Source organism: Nicotiana sylvestris, chromosome 7 (genome assembly GCF_000393655.2).
Source record: "Nicotiana sylvestris chromosome 7, ASM39365v2, whole genome shotgun sequence".
Lineage (NCBI taxonomy): Eukaryota > Viridiplantae > Streptophyta > Magnoliopsida > Solanales > Solanaceae > Nicotiana > Nicotiana sylvestris.
Window position 1 is genome coordinate 97,168,748 of NC_091063.1, and position 14,675 is coordinate 97,183,422.

A 14,675-nucleotide genomic window follows, 5' to 3' on the forward strand; every position below is an offset into this window, starting at 1 on the left:
GCGGATCTTATGTGTTTATCTTTTCTAGCTGCTTTTCATTTACTTGTTTAACTATTGAAAAGGTGTTTTAAAGTAGCTTATTTTAAACCAAGGTGTTTTTATAAGATTTCACTGTTTTATTGCCTTTTATTGGTTTTACACCGCCTCTTTATAGCATGTTGTTGTGTTTTTACGTGATTTCTTATTGCTTAGTCTTCATTTATTGTTATTACTCAATGAGTTGGAGTACTCAGTTTACTCCCTGCACCCTGTGTGCAGATTTAGGAGCTTCAGGTCCGCCAGTGAGGGTTGATTGCTCCCAGCAAGCTATTCGGAGTCCACTAGGTAGCTACTCGGCGTTCGCAGCCTAGTGTTTCTCCCTCCTATCTTACTTTCTGTTCTAGTTTTGTAATGGACTGTATAAACTCTTTCAAACTCTTAAACACATATTTAAATGCTCATGACTGGTGACACCCCAATGTCTGGCTATGTTGGTTTCCACAAATTATACTTGTTCACTTCTTTTTTGGGATTGTTCGTATGTTAAAGAATTAAATTGTGTTATTTTAATTATTTAAAATGAATTGAGTGTTGTGTCGGCTAGCCTTGTCTTCACGAGAGGCACCATCATGATCGGGTCTGGGCTTAGGGTCGTGACAAGTTGGCATCAGAGCTTAGGTTACACAGATCTCACGAGTCATGAGCAAGTTTAGTTGAGTCTCGCAGATCGGTACGGAGACATCTATATTTATCCTCGAGAGGCTGCAGAACCTTTAGGAAAAGCTTCATATTCTTGAAATTCTTGTCGTGCGAATGTATTGATCAGAGCACTAAACTTCTGTTATTCTACTCTCTCACAGATGGTGAGGACACGCGCTACCGGTCAGGATGGATGACTACCAGTACCACCAGCTATGGCCACTAGAGGTCGAGGATGTGGTTTTAGTCGTGGTAGAGGTAGGGGTGTTGCCCCCATAGTATCTATGGCAGCACCTGCAGATCCACCAGCCACCCCAGTTTAGGATCAGGTCCCAGTTGTGGACGCTCCAGTAGCACCATCTCAGGCACCAGCTGTGCCCATTGTGATTTTGAGTCTTCAGGAGGCCTTGGCTCAAATTCTATCAGTATGCACTGGCCTAGCTCAGGCGGTTTCAGTTACTACAGCCGCAACTACTTCTCATGTCGGGGGAGGCACCGTCGCTCGCATACTTGAGCAGGTCATGCAGGGACTTCAGAAACTGGGGGCGCATCCAGCCTAGCCGATTACAGCTGCTCAGGACTATGTAGCTCCTGTTATGCCATAGGACGAGCAGTGCAGGTTGGAGAGGTTTGGTAGACTTCAGCCTCCGACTTTCAGTAGTGCAGATGGCGAGGATGCCCAGGGTTTCTTAGACAAGTGTCAGAGGATTCTTCGTACAATGGGTATTCTGGAGACCAGCGGGGTCGCTTTCACTACTTTTCAATTTTTTGGATCTACCTTCACTTGGTGGGAGGCTTATAAGAGGTGTAGGCCTGTTGGTGTAGCACCTGTTACCTCGCAGCAGTTCTCCGTTCTCTTTTTAGAGAAGTATGTGCCACAGTCTCGTAGAGAGGAGCTGCGCATGCAGTTCGAGTGGTTGTATTAGGGAGAGATGAATATGAAGCAGTATGAGATGAGGTTCTCAGAGTTAGCTCGTCATGCTATTTGGTTGGTTCCGACAGATAGAGAGAGAATTAGGTGGTTTGTTGATGGCCTCACTTATCCTCTTCGTATTCCTATGATTAGTGAGAGGGTGTCTGGTGGTACTTTTGAGGAGGTTGTATACATTGCTCGTGAGACTGAGTCAGTTTGTCGCCAAGAGCGAGAAGAGAGGGAGGCCAAGAGGCCTCAGGGATCTGGTAGATATGGTGGTGCTCCTTCGAGAGGTCAGTTTCAGCATGGCAGAGGCCATCCATTTAGGCATGCTCAGCCAACTTACCCAGGCTATCGTGGGGCATTATCGGGTCATGGTTCTCAAAGTTCTCATCAGGGCCAGTCATCACTTAGTGCCCTTCCAGCTTAGAGTTCGTCTCGTGCTCCATCCGTTCAGGGCTCTTCTATGCCAGGTCCATCTGCTAGTCATTCCAGTTCTAGAGGTTCCCTTCAGTACCTATCTCCAGCACCCGGGAGTTACTATGAGTGTGGAGAGATGGGTCATATATGGAGGTAGTATCCTCGTTGTCTTGCGGGTTTATTTCAGCAGAGGTGTCCGCCATCAGCTTCAGTGCCAGTTACTTCACCACCACCCACCCATCCAACTAGGGGTGGAGGTAAGTTAGCTAGGGGTCACTCTAAAGCGGGAGGTCGATCAGGTGGCAGTCATGCCCATTTCTATGCACTTCCAGCTAGACCCGATGCTATTGCTTCAGACGCCGTGATCACAGGTATTGTCTCAGTCTACCACAGAGATGCCTTTGTATTATTTGATCTCGGTTCCACTTTTTCTTATATGTCATCATACTTTGTTCTTTATTTAGGATATGCCCCGTGACTCTCTTGTTTCATCTATTCGTGTATCTGCTCCAGTGGGCGATACTGTTATTGTAGACTGTGTGTACCGGTCATGTGTGGTAACTATTGGGTGTCTGGAGAACCGAGTGGATCATTTGTTATTATGTATGGTGGATTTCGATGTTATATTGGGCATGGATTGCTATCTCTGTGTCATGCTATATTAGACTATCACGCTAAGACAGTGATATTGGCTATGTCAGGTGTGCCATAGATTGAGTGGCGAGGTTCGACTGATTATTTTCCCAGTAGGGTAATTTCATTCTTAAAGGCCCAACGTATGGTTAGGAATGGTTGTCTTTCATATCTAGCCTTTGTGAGGGATGTTGGTGCAGAGACTCCTAGTATTGATTTTGTTCCTGTTGTGAGGGATTTACCTGATGTGTTTCCTGTAGGCCTGTCGGTCATGCCACTGGACAAGGATATTGATTTAGGCATTGATCTGGTGCTGGGAACTCAACCTATTTCTATTCCACCATATCGTATGACACTAGTGGAAGGAGTTAAAGGAGCAGTTTTAGGAACTCCTTGATAAGGGGTTCATTCAGCCTAGTATGTCTCCTTGGGGTGCGCATATTTTATTTGTGAAGAAGAAGGATGGCACTATAAGGATGTGCATTGATTACAGGCAGTTGAACAAAGTAACAATCAAGAACAAATATCCTTTGCCTCGTATCGATGATTTGTTTGACCAGCTTCAGGGAGTGAGAGTGTTCTCCAAGATTGATCTCCGTTCAGGTTATCAACAGTTGAAGATCAGGGACTCGGATATTCTTAAGACGGTTTTCAGGACCTGATATGGTCATTATGAGTTCTTGGTGATGTCCTTTGGGCTGACCAATGCCCCAACAACGTTCATGCATTTGATGAACAACGTGTTCTGGCCTTATCTTGACTCTTTCATCATAGTTTTCATTGATGATATTCTGGTGTATTCGCATAGTCAAGAGGAGAACGTGGAGCATTTGAGAATTGTGTTACAGAGATTGAGGGGGGAGAAGCTTTATGCAAAGTTCTCCAAGTGTGAGTTTTTGCTCAGTTCAGTGTCTTTCTTGGGGCATGTGGTGTCCAACGAGGGTATTCAGGTTGATTTGAAGACGATAGAGGCAGCTCAGAGTTGGCTTAGACCGTCCTCAGCCACGGAGATTCGCAACTTTCTTATTTTGGCGAGTTATTACCACCAGTTTTTTCAGGGATTCTCATCTATTGCATCGCCCTTAAGCAAGTTGACTCAGAAGGGTGCTCTATAAAGGTAGTTGGACGAGTGCGAGAAGAGCTTTTAGAAGCTCAAGACTGCCTTGACCACAGCTCTAGTGTTAGTTTTGCCATCAGCTTCGGGTTCATATATCGTGTATTGTGATGCTTTGAGGGTTGGTATTGGGTATGTATTGATGCAGGAGGGTAGAGTCATTGCTTATGCTTCTCGTTAGTTGAATCCCCATGAGACGAAGTACCTTGTTCATGATTTGGAGTTGGCTACCATTGTTCACGCATTGAAGATTTGGAGGCATTACTTGTATGGTGTGTCTTGTGAGGTGTTTACTGGTCATCGTAGCCTCCAGCACTTGTTCAAGCAGAAGGATCTCAATTTGAGGCAGCGGAGATGGTTGGAGTTGCTAAAGGATTATGATATTACTATCTTATACCATTTGGGAAAGGCCAATGTGGTGGTCGATGCCTTGAGTAGGAAGGCGGTGAGTATGGGGATTTTGGCATATATTCTAGTTAGGGAGAGACCTCTTGCAGTTAATGTTCAGGCCTTGGCCAATCGGTTCGTGAGGTTGGATATTTCAGATCCCAGTTGGGTATTGGCTTGTGTTATTTCTCGGTCTTCCTTATATGATCACATCAGAGAGCGCCAGTATGATGATCCCCATTTTCTTGTCCTTAAGGATAGAGTTCACTGCGATGGTGCTAGATATGTGATATTGGTGTTGATAGGGTGTGGAAGATACAGAGTCGAATATGTGTGACCAATTTAGATGGGATTCGGGAGTTGATTCTAGAGGAGGCCCATAGTATACGATATTCCATTCATCTAGGTGCCGTGAAGATGTATCAGGATCTGAGACAGCATTATTGGTGGAGGAAAATGAAGAAGGACATTGTGTGATTTGTAGCTCGGTGTCTCAATTGTCATCATATGAAATATGAGCATCAGAGATCGGGTGGCTTGCTTCAGCAGATGGATATTCCAGAGTAGAAGTGGGAGCGGATCACCATGGACTTTGTAGTTGGGCTCCCACGGACTTTGAAGAAGTTCGATGCTATTTGGGTGATTGTGGATCGGCTGACAAAGTCCGCACACTTCATTCCTATGTGTACTACCTATTCTTCGGAGCAGTTGGCAGAGATCTATATCCGAGAGATCGTTCGTTTGCGTGGTGTCCTAGTTTCCATCATTTCAGATAGAGGCACTCAGTTTACTTCACAGTTTTGGAGGTCTATGCAGTGAGTGTTGGATACTCAGGTTGAGTTGAGCACAGCTTTTCATCCTCAAATAGACGGGCAGTCCGAGCGCACTATTCAGATATTGGAGGACATGTTGCGTGCTTGTGTCATTGATTTTGAAGGTTCATGGGATCAGTTTCTACCGCTCGTAGAGTTTGCTTATAATAACAGCTACCAGTCGAGTATTTAAATGGCTCCATATGAGGCTTTGTATGGGAGGCGGTGTAGATCTCCAGTTGGCTGGTTTGAGCCGGGTGAGGCTAGAATATTGGGGACAGACTTGATGTAGGATGCTTTAGAAAAGGTGAAGGTAATTCAGGAGAGGCTTCGTACAGCACAGTTGAGACATAAGAGTTATACTAACAGGAAGGTTCGGGATGTGTCCTACATGGTTGGTGAGAAGGTTCTGTTGAAGGTTTTGCCCATGAAGGGTGTTATGAGATTTAGAAAGAAAGGTAAATTGAGTCCTCGGTTCATTGGGCCTTTTTCAGGTACTTCTAAGGATTGGGGGGGGCTTATGAGCTTGCTTTGTCACCTAACTTGTCAAGTGTGCATCCGGTATTTCATATTTCTATGCTCCGGAAGTATATTGGGGATCCGTCTCATGTTCTAGATTCATCACGGTGCAGTTAGATGGTGATTTGACTTATGAGGTAGAGTCAACAGCTGTTTTGGAGCATCAGGTTCGAATGTTGAGATCAAAGGATATAGCTTCAGTGAAAGTGCAGTGGAGAGGTTGGCCCATGGAGGAGTCTACCTGGGAGACCGAGCAGGAGATGCGGAGCAGATATCCTCACATGATTGAGGCCTCAGGTATGTTTCTTGACTCGTTCGAGGATGAACGTTTGTTTAAGAGGGGGAGGATGTAACGACCCAGCCGGTCATTTCATGAGTTACTACTCCGTCTCCCCCATTTCTACTTCTTATTGCCTTGTTCAGATGTATTTTATGTTATCGGGTTAGTTGGCTCGGGTTCGGAGAGGTTTTGGTAAGGTTTGAGACACTTAGTCTCTTTTGAGTTAGCTTAAGTTGGAAAAGTCAATCGTATGTTGACTTATGTTTTAAAGGGCTCAAAAGTGAGTTCCGATGGTTTGGATAGCTTTAGGAGGTAATTTGGGGCTTAGGAGCGCGATCGGAATGTGTTTTGGAGGTCTGGAGTAGATTTAGGCTTGAATTGGCGAAATTGGAATTTTGGCATTTTCCGGTTGATAGGTGAGATTTTGCTATAGGGGCCAGAATGGAATTCTGGGAGTTGCAGTAGGTCCGTTGAGTCATTTTGGATGTTTGTGAAAAATTTCAGGTCATTCGGACGTGGTTTGATAGACTTTTTGATCGAAAGCGGAATTTAGAAATTTTGGAATTCTTAAGCTTGAATCCGATGTGAATTTGGTGTTTTGATGTTGTTTTAAGCGTTCCGAAAGTTGGAGCATGTTTGAATGATGTTATGGGATATGTTGGAATTTGGTTGAGGTCTCGAGGGCCTCGGGTGAGTTTCAAGTTGTTAAACAGATCATTTCAAGTTGTGGAAATTTGCTGAAAACTGCTGTGAATGTTGCAGACTGTTGGGCTTCGCGTTCGCCAGTGGGCCCTCGCATTCACGAAGGGTTGAGATGTGAAGCTGGAGATTTGGTCTTCGCATTCACGAGGAGGTCCATCATTTGCGAAGGTTTGAGCTACTGAGGCATCGAGTTCGTGAGGGGGTCGTCGCATTCGCGTAAGAGGAATTTCGGTCAACTTAAGTTTGTGCTACGCGAACCCAACGCTTTGACCGCGTTCGCGAAGAAGGAATTGAAACGGCTGGGTAGAATGGTTAAAAGGCCTATTCCGCGATTTTGAGCATAAGTTCCTCCATTTTTGGGCAATTTTGAAGCTTTTTGAAGAGGATTGAAGAAGGATCAAGGGGGAACACTTGGAGGTAAGATTCATGGACTTAATACTCGATCCTAGTGTGATTTCTACCTAATTAATCTTGGAAATTGTTGAATTTAAGCCTAAATATTGAAGAACTATGGCTTGTAATTGGAGACCTAAAATTAGGGATTTAAGGGATCATTTATGGTTGGATTTTGGTGATTTTTATATGAATGAACTCGGGGAGTGATAAGGAGTCTATTGATGTAATTTTTATCAGAATCTAAGATGTAGGCCCGGGGGTCGGGTTTGGCCAATTTCGGGATTTGTGTTGTAATTTGATTTCTTTCGAGTGGGGCTTTGTTCCCTTAGCATATTTTAATGGTTTTGCACTGATTTTGGTTAGGTTTGGACCATTTGGAGGCCGATTCGAGAGGCAGGGGCACCGCGGGCTAGAGTTCGGACCGGATAGAGGTGAGTAATGATTGTAAATATTGTCCTGGGGGTATGAAACCCCAGTTTTCACATCGTTGTGTTGTATCGAGGTGACGCACACGCTGGATGATGAGCGTGGGGTCGTGCACTGTTGGGAATTGTGACTTAGTCCATCCCAAATGACTATTTTACCGCGTATTTGTTTGAAAACTGTTTGCTATCATCATGTTTTGGCTGAAAGCCCTATTTGGGCCTCGTGCTAACTATTTTGAACCCTTAGGGGACTTTTACTACTATTTCCTCACTGTTTTGATTTTAAATCTGCACTCAATCATGCTATATTCTACTATTTTCATAACTCAGCCATGTTTACTCTATCCTAAACACTTTAAATGATATTTTGGGCTGAGCATCATGTTTACTGCACCCGAGTGGCTTTTAGAGATTTCTGACTGAGTAGGGCCGAGGGCCTGTGTTGTGAGGATTGTTATGGGATCGGGCTGCACACCGCAGCAGTGTCGTACTGATTATGATTATGAGGTCGAGGACCTGAGTTGTACGCCACATGGTGGCTTGATATGAGGCCGAGAGCCTATTGATTATGCCACGAGATGGCTTGATATTGCACTTGGGTCGTAAGGGGCCCCTCCCGGAGTGTGTACACCCCCAGTGAGCGTGGGTACCCATTGTGATATGAGATATAGCCCGAGGGGCTGGTGTTGTTCCATGTTATTGCCCGAGGGAATGATTCTGTTGACTTTGTGCCCGAGGGGCAGATTTTATGTGTTTATATTCTCTAACTGATTTTTATTTACTTGTTTAATTGTTGATTTTTTTTAAAGAAGCTTATTCTGAACCAAGGTGATTTTATAAGATTTCTCTGCTTTATTGCATTTATTGGTTTTACACTACCTATTTATAGCATGTTGTTGTGATTTTACGTGATTTCTTATCGCTCAGTATTTATTTATTATTATTACTCATTGAGTTGGAGTACTCACTTTACTCCCTGCACCCTGTGTGCAGATTCAGGAGCTTCAGGTCCCGCCAGTGAGGGTTGATTGCTCCCAGCAAGTTATTCGGAGTCCACTAGGTAGCTGCTCGGCGTTCGCAGCCCAGTGTTTCTCCCTCCTATCTTAATTTCTTATGTAATAGACTGTATAAACTCTTTCAAACTCTTAGACACATGTTTAGATACTCATGACTGGTGACACTCCGATATCGGGCTATGTTGGTTTCCGTAAATTGTACTAGTTCACTTTTATTTTGGGATTATTCTCATGTTAATGACTTAAATTGTGTTATTTTAATTGTTTAAAATAAATTGGGTGTTGTGTCGACTGGACTTGTCTTCACGAGAGGTGCCATCATGACAGGGTCTAGGTATAGGGTCATGACAATTGTTTAGCATTATCTCTCTACTAGGGATGGGAGTCATACTGAGATAATATTTATCCTTTCCAGACTTCCAGTGCCTATCTTTGTAGCACTCATATCTAGTTGTACTATTTCAGAGTGCACCATCTAGGTGTCTCACAAGGAGATCCATTGCCACGTTTGCACTATCCTTCGGAAATCTCAACTAACTCTACCAATCCCTTCCCCATTTTGGGTTACTCTAACCCCAGTCGAATCCTGATAACTCGTCTTTCTCTTAAACTATATTTGTTAGCTCCCATAGGGCATAACTGAGATCGATGTGGCCGATTTTACATACATCTGTCACTGTTGAAGGTAACTCAAAATGCTTATATCTCCCTTCCTGAATGGTAAATAATGACAATCATTATTAACTGGGTACCTCGTACCTTTCTTCACCTTGCTTCTTTTTCTTGCTAAAACTTGTGTCTACCTTCCAATTCTGTTATTCCTTTTTACCGTAAGAGTGGAGAAGTATTCTTGCCTTAAAACTCCATGTCAAGAACCTTACATCTTTTGGTACATGCGTGGTCTGCTGAAGATATCACATTTACTCATCATAAGCATAATGTAAATTGAGTTCCTCTGGCTCAACACTTCCACAACTATATCTCCTATCGACTATCTTTCTAAATGTAGGCATCGTTGTATTACGAATAAGATAGAGTTTAGGAAATTGAGTTCTTACAACTAAGCTCTACCATACGATCTAGAGTAAGAAGAAAGAGTGACAGTCCTAAATGCCCTATAACCTATTGCTTATAAGTGTGGTGTACGACACACCCATAAACAAGACTCTACTGGACATGGCTTGTAGACTCCTTAGGAAAATGTTATGTGTTCTTTCTAAGGTGTACTCACGTTTCTTGTAATAGAAAGAACACTACATCTGAATATCTTCAAGATCTAAAAGGCCAAATGAATTAAAATGGTCAAAAATTTGTGTTTGAGTAGATGTGGGCCCATGTCACTACCCAAGTTTGCCCTCCGTGAACTGTCATGACAACACCTAGTATCTACGACTAGGTAAGCCTAACAATTTGCTGGAAAAAAATGAAAGATAAAACTAGCCAAAGACTACAGACTAACCATAAATAAAACATTTAAGATGTCGCTCGACATATACAAGTATAAACTCCAAAATTGAATCAACTCCCAAAACTCGGAATCTCATGAGATCAGAAGTTGTTGAATAACTACAAGTGTTCTAACTCTAGAATGTCTAAGCAAAAGTAAATACAGGAGAGCTAATACTAGAGGAGAGAATAGAGAGGGACTCCTGGGTCTGCGGACGCGGCAGATATACCTCGAAGTCTCTGAAGATCGCCTCGCCTCATTGATGGTATGGCTGAGCCGAAGAACCTGGATATGCACACAAAACACATGCGCATGAAGGGCATGAGTACACCACAGCGGTACTCAGTAAGTGCCAAGCCTAACCTCGGTCGGGTAGTGACAAGGAAGGTCAGGGCCCTACCGATTATAGATGAAAAATAAGGTAAAACACTATAAAATACGACAATATAATTAAAGTGCTAACAGTCTATAAAGAATAAAAGCACAGAAAGAATCTAACTCAGTACACAGAAATAGCAACAAAGGATCTCCCGGGATGCCGTCCCGTAGTCCCAAACGTAAATGTCCAGAGGATCTCCCAGGATATCGATCCGTAGTCCAAATCATAAATGTGCAAGGGAAACTCCTAGAATACCAAATCCGTAGTCCCAAAGTAAATATCCAGTATGGGGAATCTACAGGGTGTTGTCCCGTAGTCCCAAATCATAAATGTGCAGGGGGATCTACCGGAATACCGATCTGTTGTACCAAAGTAAACAAGCAGGGGATATCCTTGGATATCGTCTCATAGTCCCAAAGTAAACACACAACCATCTCAAAAGAATGTACAGTTCTGTTCAAGAATTAAATCGGAAATTTCTACTCTAATATGCTGCACAGAGTACAAGTAGGCAATTAAGGCACGTAAGACAATTAAATCACGTAAGCATGCTTTCTCTAATCTAAACAAGAGGCTTCAACACAGATATTTGCTAAATTACAAGAAAACAAAGGTATTAGTTCAATGAAAATGGGATTTCAATAATTAGTATATGTACGCACTCGTCACCTCACGTACACGGCACTCATATAACAAAATACCAAATCCTAAGCCCACCCAATATTAAGCAAGCCACTTACCTCAAACCAGCTCAATCAACTCAAAATCTATTCAAATCAATTGCATAATGTAAATATAACTTCAAGTAACTAATTCCACTAATTAATTCGAAGCTAACACAAGAAATTAAGAAAATCGCCCAAAAGTCCCCCAGACCCACATCTAGGAACCGGATAATATTCATAAAGCTAGAACCCTTACACTCTTACGAGTTCATGCATACCAAATACATCAAAATCGGACCACAAACAATCCCTCAAATCCACAAATCCAAGTCTCCAAGTTCAAACCCTAAACCCCCAATTCTAACCCTTATTTCCCATAACCTTCTTGCCAAATCAGTAGAATAATACCATATAAACGAGTTTGGGTTCCAAAAATCTTACCTCCTTGAAGCTCCCTTGAATCCTCCCACAAAAACCTCCCAAAAAGCTCAATTCTCGGATAAAAATGGTGAAAGAATAGGCTAAAATCGCGATGGGAACCTTATATAGGTTCTGGCCCAGGGTTTCAGCACCTGCGACCATTTCCTCGCACCTGCGGACCCGCACTAGCGGTCCCAGGTGTGCATCTGCGAAAATCCACTTAAATGCACTAGCTGCACCTGCTGTTCACTTACGCATATGTGGTCTCGTAGGTGCGATAAAGCACCCGCACCTGCGACATTTTATTTTCCTTCCTCTGTCCGCATCTGCGACTGGCCACTCGCTTCTGTGGCTCTGCACCTGCAACTGACCACTCGCTTCTATGGATCCGCACTTGCGGTCCCCAATCTGCAGGTGCGGTTATGACAGTAGTTCAGCAACTGGAGCTGCCCCAACAAACTCCCAATTTCTTCCGTCAACCCTTCGAAATCATTCCCAGGCCCCCGGGACCTCGACCAAAAGTACTAACAAGTCATATACTACTATTCAAACTTGTACCAAACTTTGGAACACTCAAAGTAATATCGAATCATCAAAACACCCTCGGATTCAAGCCTAATGGTTCCAAAACATCCAATTTCCGCTTTCGATCAAAAATTCTATCAGACCTCGTCCGAATGACTTAAAATTTTGCACACATATCCCAAATTACACAAAGGACCTACTTCAACTTCTGGAATTCCATTCCGACCTCGATATCAAAATCTCACTATCGAAACGGAAACTTCAAAAAAATGACTTTCGGCATTTCAAGCTTAATTAAGCTACATACCTCCAAACACAATCTGAACACGCCCCTAAGCCCGAAATCACCCAATGGAGCTAACGAAACCGATTGAACTCCATTCTGAGGCCGTCTTTACTACTTCGACTGCGGTCCAAATTCTAAAGCTTAAGCTCTCATTTAGGGACTATGTGTCCCAAAATACTATGGGACCCAAAACGAATCCTCCCGACAACTCAGAATAACAAAAATAAACACGGGGAAAATAGTTAATAGGGCCGAGTCATTACAACCCACTTCATGTGGTGGCTTAACCACATGTCTTTAATTTGCCACCTTTCAATTTAATGTAAGATTCATTTTAATATGAATGGGGGGATGCCACCTAATGACCCCAATCTTTACCTAATAAAATTCCTTAATTAATTGGGTAATATCCCATTATCCAATAATTAACCAATCACTCACATAATTGAGAATTATCTCAAATTGCTTAAAATACTACTCACTGTTAACACAACTTATACACCTTACAATCATGGCCATGCGGTATCTGGTATGGTACTAGTCCACAGATACCGGGTATTTTAGCTCGGGCAGTATTTTTCCCAAAATGTCAAACTTCGACGAAATTTATTTTTTTCGATTTGTTTACCCTTTCACCTTCACGAATTTACTCATCACTTATTTGTAATAACATAATGCTTTTAATCTCAAAATAATCTCATTCCCGAACTTTCATCAATTTACTTATGGCATACTTTTACGTACGAAAACATGGGTCGTAACACCTCCAAAGTCAATCACATATGATCTGAGCATGTCCTCCAGGATCTGAATTATCCGCTCCGACTGCCCATCGGTCTGTGGATGGAATATTGTGTTGATCTCTACACGGGTCCCCAACTCACTCTGCATGGATCTCTAGAAATGTGAAATAAACTAAGAGCCTCTATCTGATCTGATAGAAACGGGCACACCATGCAACCGAACTATCTACTAAATGTAAATCTGGGCCAACCTCTTTGAAGTATATGTAGTCACAACCAGAATGAAGTGTGCTGACTTGATCATCCTGTTGATAATGACCCAAACTGCATCAAACATCCGCAACGTCTGCGGCAAACAGACTACGAAGTCCATAGTAATGCGCTCCCATTTCCACTCAGGTATAGTAATATGCCGGAGTAGGCCACCTAGCCTCTAGTGCTCATACTTAACTTGCTACATTAGGTCACGATACATCTTCATAGCACCTGGGTGAATGGAATACCGAGAACTGTGTGCCTCTTCTAGAATATTTCCTCTCAAGCCATCGATAATAGGAAAACATAGACGACCCTAGAGTTGCAGAACACCATCTTCGCCGATAGAAACCTCCTTGTCACCACCCGATAGTACCATTTTCTCAGAACTTCCAAGTGCGGATCAATAAATTGTCGAGCCTTGATCTGCAATAATAGTGAAGACTGGGCAACAACACATGCAAAAACTCGGCCGGGCTCTGAACTTTCCAGCCTCACAAGTCTGTTAGCCAAAGACTGAACGTCCAAACCTAGTGGCCTCTCCTCTACTGAAATAAATGCCAAGCTACCCATACTCTCTGCCTTTCTGCATAAGGCATCCGCAACCACATTTTCCTTGCCCGGATGATAAAGAATGGTGATGTCATAATCCTTTAGTAACTCACGCCATCTACGCTTCTTCAAATTGAGATCCCTTTGCTTGAACAAATATTGTATGCTGTAATGATCAGTGTAAACCTCACATGACACCCCATAAAGATAATGCCTACAGATCTTAAGAGCATGAACAATCGCGTCTAACTCTAGATCGTGCACAGGATAGTTCTTCTCATGAATCTTCAGCTGACGTGAAACATATAAAATAACTCATCCCTCTTACATAAGTACAAAACCCTAACCAACGTGTGAAACAACGCAATAAACCGTATTCATCCTCAAACCGGAAGGCAACACTAGAACCGGTGTCGTAGTTAAATCTGTCTTAAGTTTCTGAAAGCTCGCCTTATAATCATAGGACCAACAGAACGGAGCACCCTTTTGGGTCAATCTAGTCAGAGGTGCTGAAAAAGATGAAAAGCCATCCACAAACCAGCGATAATAACTGCTAACCCTAGGAAACTCCTAATCTCAGTCACCAAAATAGGACGAGGTCAACTCTGAACTGCCTTAATCTTCTTGGGATCCACCTTAATACCCTCGCCTGATACAACATGCCCCAAGAATGCCACTGACTCTAGCCAAAACTCAAACTTGGAGAACTTAGCATATAACTTTTGTTCCCGCAAGGTCTGAAGCACTACTCTCAAATGCTGCTCGTGCTCCTCCATGCTTCGTGCGTAGATCAAGATGTCATCAATGAAGACAATGACAAACGAGTCAATATAAGGTCTGAACACCCTATTCATCAAATCCATAAACGCAATTGGGGCATTAGTCAAGCCGAAGGACATCACCAGAAACTCATAATGACCATATCTAGTGCAGGAAGCAGTCTTCGGAACACCAGAGTCTCGAATCTTCAACTGATGGTACCCTGATCTCAAGCCAATCTTAGATAACATACTAGCACTCTGCAACTGGTCAAAAAAATCATTGATACGCGGCAACGGGTACTTGTTCTTGATGGTAACTTTGTTCAATCAATGCACATCTGCATAGT